The sequence below is a fragment of the Capsicum annuum genome, chromosome 7, assembly GCF_002878395.1.
Source record: "Capsicum annuum cultivar UCD-10X-F1 chromosome 7, UCD10Xv1.1, whole genome shotgun sequence".
Classification (NCBI taxonomy): Eukaryota; Viridiplantae; Streptophyta; class Magnoliopsida; order Solanales; family Solanaceae; genus Capsicum; species Capsicum annuum.
In genome coordinates this window covers 217051526-217057501 of record NC_061117.1, presented here as the reverse complement: position 1 = coordinate 217057501, position 5976 = coordinate 217051526, and positions in this window count along the sequence as shown.

Below are 5976 nucleotides of genomic sequence, written 5' to 3'. Positions count from 1 at the left end.
CTACTCAATAAATTTCCTCAACCCTCTACAATAGATCATTTTTCTTCTTATTTCTGACCATATAGGTGTTATTTTTTACATCATTCTTGCTTGTATCAGTCATTTTCTTTGTCTTCATAGGCAACAGAGTTCGAGAAAAGCTCTATATTTTTTTTTATTTTTTTTAAAAAATAAGGGCTTTTAAGTTAATGATGAAAAATAAAACTTTTAGTTGTATTATCTTCGAGAATAGGTTTACAATTTTGAGTTTTGATGGTAAAATTGTAGGAAGAACTCGAGAAATCCCTAGTTTCCATCGCAGTGTTTCGTTGATTGTCGTGGTATAATTAGATGTATTGGTGGTGGTGGTGGTTGTGGTCATCGTAGTGGCATCGGTGGTGGCATTGGTTGGTGGTGTTTGTGGTGTTGTCGGTAGTCGTGGTTTTTGTTTATTTGTTAGCATTGGTTGGTGGCGGCTGTTGGTGTGTTGGTATTCGTGGTGTTTGTAATGTATTTTTTAAAATCTATGCATACATCAACTGTAATGTAATTTTTGTTTTTCTTTGTCTGTAGATAAAACATGTCTCCCAAAAGAAAAGAAAGTAAAAGTGGATCAACATCTGACCACTCAAAAAAAAGGCTACAATACAGAGGGATTCGGAGGAGCTTCCTGAACAATCTCAGTCAGGGAAAAGTGAAGCTGAGGAGAGATGTGAAAACAACATTGAGGGAAGTGGACAAGGGTCCGTAGATGGTGATAAAGAAAATGAAAGTGAGAAAGATGACGAATTGGAGAGTCAGAAAGAGAAAGAGGATGATCAACAACATGATGATAATGGATCACCGATGGGGCGTGAGTTAATATCGACATCCCAGCATGATCCTGTCAAAACTTTTAGTATTGATAGGTTTGAAGTTGCGGTGCCGATAAATGACCTAGGAGGAAAACAACTAATTGGTCAAATTGTACTTAAATGTCAGATGGGGGAAATTTTTGAACATTTTATGAAAATTATGAAGAACGAAACCATAGGCGGACTTTTTAAGAAGAGCTGCTTTGGACGCTTTCTTGATCTGCCTGAGGACCCCTCTGCCCGTATCTGTTTCCCTATGACGATGGTATATGGTCTTCTCAAGCGCAGGATCAAGTACACGGGGGATGATAAAGATCCGGAGGAGGGGGCAAAAAGAAGATGGATGAAATCTAGATCAACTACTGTGGCATGCCTGTTTGTTTTGGCTTGCAAGAGTTTGCCATAGTGACGAGCCTGAGTTGCCATCGTCAAGAAGGACCCACCTCGCAAAAGATCCAAGGCAAGAAAATGCAAGGGAAAAATAGATGGGTTGTTTGACATTGCTCGACGTGTCTACAAAGCATCAGATTTGTTGACAGATCTCGGGGATAAAACCATACCAGAGCAGTACAGGGAGTAATTGAGCTTAGTTTAGTTTTCCCATTCGGTTATATTGGCAAGAGACGTCAACAAGGTCATAGAAGATGATTTGTTGGCGCGTGCTGAGGATTTTGATAAATTCAACAATTATCCCTGGGAATATGACAGCTTCTACTTGACTGTCCAATATTTACTGACAAAGCTATCCGTAGGGACGACCACATTATACGACTTTCCTTGGGCTTTCATGGTAAAATTAATCACTAATTTTACTCATCCATTAATTTATATTGAATATAGTTATTATGATATTTTTTTTCTTGCTTCCTGTTTACACTTTTTAGGCTTGGGCATTTGAAGTCATTTCTCCCCTCCGAAAGCAGTTAATGGATTACCCTGATGGGGTTTCTTATCCAAGGATTTTTAGGTGGTTGGATGCAAAGAGTAATACCAATATTAAGGAGGCTGATCTCTTTAACCCTTCGGATGATGCAGTACGTCTTCTTCAAGTAAAATAATTCTACTCAGAGATAAGAAAAATATTGAACAGATGTTATATCTGGTGCATAAGATGTTATATCTGATGCACCAAATGGGACATCTGTTGCGACGGGGTATATCTTGCATCAGATTACCCATCTGTGGCTTTGGTTCTCTGAACCTAACTCCTAAAAGATTAACCATCTACTACAAATTATGCAACAGATGTTTAATCTGATAACATATCGTTCATCTGTTGCAACATACAGATCATCTGTTGCATAACAGATTACCCTTCTTATGTAGTTGTTGTAACAGATGATTGATATTTTGCATCAGATTATCCATGTGTTGCTCTGTTTCTCTGAACCAGACTCAAATGGATTTTAACCATATACTACAAACTATGCAACAGATGGATCTTTTTTTAAATGTAGCCCAACTGTGAAAATTATTATATTATATGATTTAAATGCATCTGTCTTTTTTTTCTTTTTTATAGGTTGTGCATCCACGGATCGTGCCTACTGAGGAGGAATCGGTGATGACTTCTTATATTACTCTAGGTCATGTTGATACTATTGCAGACCCAACGGTGGAGTTAATAAAGAAGGAATTGGCTGGAGCAACAGCCATAAGAAGAGCAGTTAGGCAAGGTCAGCCTAATGTTGAGGCTCTTCATGACCAACCTTTTATTAAGGCAAATCCGGGTGCTTCTTCTGGTGGAGTTATTGGTGTTAGTGGCAGGCATGCTGATGCTGCTACCACTCATGATGATGAGCATATTGATGCTTAATAAAGAATAAATATGTTTGAAAACACCCATTTTCTCCTTTACACAGGTCCCTCTCACCCCTCTTCACCCTCACGTTCTCGTTGTGAATGCGATGAGTGCAAAAACAGACAGGACAAACTCTTTGAAAAAGTAGAGGCTATCTCTAAAGCTATCAAAGAATTCAAATCCAAGAGGTGTGTCATACCATCCAACAAGGTGAGGGAGCCACACACTCCTACATCATTGGTTAGGAGAAAGAAAAGAGCAATTAGAGATGTACTCTCCGCTCGAAAATCAAAAGAAATTACAATTCCACCCTCTCCAAAAGCTGTTGAAGTTCCGAGGCCAGTCAAGAAGGTGGACATATGCGCAAAAATTGGCGCCGAAGAGAAGAGGAATCTGGGACAGGCCAAGAATGCCAAGCCAGGCGCACCAGATTACCCCCAGGCCTCTCTTTTCCCCCCAAGACTTTCAGACTATAACTGATACGCTGCGTATGCCGTACGAGGACAAGGCAAATTTACTTTTCCTAACCTAGCTCTTCTAATCTACCCCATGAAAAAAAAGCTACGCAACAGATTTCAATCTGTTGCAACAGCTAGGTATACTAGTGTTGACAACCAATTTTTGCTCGTCGTGCCTAAAATTAACGTCTTCAGGCTTTTTGTTCGTTAAAGGGCACGAAGCATAATTTTCACATCTTTTTACAATTGTTTGATAAATTATTGATAATTATCCTTTCTTTAGGATTTTAATCAATTTTGTCATATTTTTATTTTTTATAATTTATTTATAATTTTAATAATTTTAGGATTTTTATCAATTCATTAGCGTTCTTAACATTTTACAATCACCTGCACAGGTGCACGACATGACGTTATATATATATATTTTATAGTATTTTTAAATTAATTATATTTTAATAATTTTAATATTCTTTACATTTTTTTATTCAACATCTATATTTTGCAGTCCGCAAACGCTGAGTCAGATCAATTATTTTGTGAAGTATAATAATTCGATGTCTTATCATATCCGACAACGACTACACAATAATGTATTGTCACGTCCGACAATAACCACTTAGTGTTGTCTTGTCACATCTGACAATGACCACTCAATGACACTACCCTTTGGATAATTACTTTGTCCGTTGGTAAAAGGATGAAAATCCTTTGGCCAATAACTTAAGGACCTAAGGGTGTTCTATTATAAAAAGAGAGGACACCCCTTTATCCATTGGATAAAAGGGGTGCTCAATTTATTGTATAAATAGGTGGTGGGAGGACACATTTTGGACACACATTTTTGTTCATTTTTTTCCTCTCTTTCAAAATACACATATATTTATTTTTTACAACTCATAAACATTTTTTCTTTGCAAACCCACACACATATTCATAAATATACAAGCATATTTTATTTATTTCATTTTTCTCTTCAAAACACACATAAAAAATATATATAAAAACACACAAACACACGCATACATAGAAAAACAACCTCCATTTTTGTTTCATTTTTTACCATCAACAGCAATGACACACATATAAATATATATACAGACGCCTACTACATAGTTTCCATTTTTAAGCTTTCGTCTTCTCCATAGATACCAACAGTTCATCCGATCTCACGCGCCACCTCCACACGATTTTCTTCCCCGAAATAGCCGCCCAACAATACCACCCCCCACGCTACAAGCTTTCCCATTACGTCTTGCCACAAGCTTGCCGGAGATGATGATCGGTGAACATCGAATTTCTTCCCAGATCTGCCGCCATCAACCACTACAACAGCCGCTACCAACACCGAGAAACAGCCACGAGCCGCCCCTTTTCTCTAATATTTTTCTTTTACTACACAGATCTGGTCACATCCGTTTGGATGGATATTTGAATTAATTAGATAGTGTGTTTGTCTCTGTTTGCTTTGCTATTTTACTATCATTGTTATTGACAATTTTTTTGCCTTGAGTTTGCTGCTGTTGGAGTGATTTTTGGACGATTTTTGTCCTTCTCATTTATTTACACTGATAGTGAATGGATACTACACATTTGGCCAATGAAAAAATTATTATTAATTTTGAGGCCTTAGTAAACAAAATACGGACTTTTTACGTATACATACGTAATAAATAAATATTTTTTGGGCGATGATGAAACTTTATAACAATACAAGATTTTACAATTCAGATTTTGACAAGACGATTTAGGACGGCCAGTTAATTGAGCAACCACTTCGTAGCAAAACGATTTAGGACGGTCAATTAATTGAGCAACCATTTCCCAGTCATGACTTTATCTGAGCCCACTTTTTAACAAAAAAATATCTTTTTAAATATTTATATACACACATACTTGTTCAATTTATTTTGATTATTATTTATTCGTTAGTAACATTTTTACAAGTGTTTATACAGGTTATTTGGATTACTCGTCGAGAGTTGCATTCAAAGAGGCCCTTTTAATTTTGTATTGTATTTTTATATTTGTACAAATGTTATTATAGTGAAAACTTTATTTTTTGGGTGTTGGGCGGAATTTTCTTTATACAACTTCACTCCGTGTTTATGCAAACTTAGGTCATTAATGTTTACACTAATAAATTAAATTAATCAAATTAGTTTACATACTTTGACATCATAAACATTGTGATCTTTTTGTTAAAGTAAATCTTTACTTTTTCATAAACTTTAATCAAACAAAGAACATTATATTTCTCTTTCTCTTCATGACATATCAAGATATACTTTCTTTCACACAATATAAAATGCTTTTCTTTTCACATGTATTTTTATACATATCTTTTACATTTTTTATAATAACATGTTTTATTTATATATTTAATATACATACATCTTTACATAATTTTAAACATTTATATTATTTTATATTTAATACATACACTTCTACATTATTTTTTATACCTCCTCCCTCTTTGAAAAATTTAGTCTAGTCGGGTACCACACTTGTGGATTCTGAAGGATGCCTAACCCCTTCCCTTCGGAATAACTTGAACCCTTACCTAGAATCTCAATTGGTTTTTCGCAGACTAAAAACATTAATCACATGTTAATACTTCAATAGGTTTCCTTATTTTCCTTAAAAATTAGGTGGCGACTCTGTGCAAATTTTCATTCTTTTAGAGTCCATAACTTCGTGCTCGTTTTAACCTCAGGTAAAAATAGGGTATGACAACTGGTGCAACTGGTTGGGGTTCTGTTGTAACTTATTATCCATCTATTGCATAAGTTGCGTTGGATTATTGATTCAGAGAAACCTATGCAACAGATGGACCATCCGTTGCATCTTTACAATTACTAACCTATTTAAAAAATTGACTTCT